Source organism: Branchiostoma belcheri, unplaced genomic scaffold, assembly GCF_001625305.1.
Source record: "Branchiostoma belcheri isolate BF01 breed outbred unplaced genomic scaffold, Haploidv18h27 scaffold170, whole genome shotgun sequence".
NCBI lineage: Eukaryota > Metazoa > Chordata > Leptocardii > Amphioxiformes > Branchiostomatidae > Branchiostoma > Branchiostoma belcheri.
This window is the reverse complement of record NW_017803158.1, coordinates 22,056-22,638: the sequence shown is the minus strand read 5'-3', so window position 1 is coordinate 22,638 and position 583 is coordinate 22,056.

Below are 583 nucleotides of genomic sequence, written 5' to 3'. Positions count from 1 at the left end.
TTGATTGCAGACATACTAGTATCTGTATGTGCATTACTTCAGCAGTACAAGTTTACTGAGGGTATGTATCTTATGACCACTCAATTTAAATTTAGTACCAGCAGTCACTGTTCAATCATGGTGGAAATATTTTCCTGTTTCCTATAGAACTGATGTGCACAGTTTCAGTTAACCAGTGAAGTTCGTTATCTACTAGTAATCTGTAGTCCATATAAATTTGATACAGACTTATACAAGTTCAGTTTAGTTGCTACAATGGATAATGTAAAAAAAATTAACCAAGCCGTCCAATTTAGGAGGTACCGGTACATTGCCTACCGCCAGTTGGTGCGTTGGTGCTGGGGGTGGCTGGGAAGAGAAGTGAGAGTGGTCCTCCCTGCATGTGCAGTGACAAAGATCAGGGACACCTTTCCGTCAGCACAATACACAGGATTCCAGTACCCTCCACTGAATTAGTAGTAATGGAAGGCTAATGTTGTCAGCCACAGAATAGAACTTGTTAGAAGTATAAGTTTACCTAAGTTGGTTCAAATGTTGATCAGGGTTCAAAGTTAAGGGTGTCTCAATATATACATGTATACAA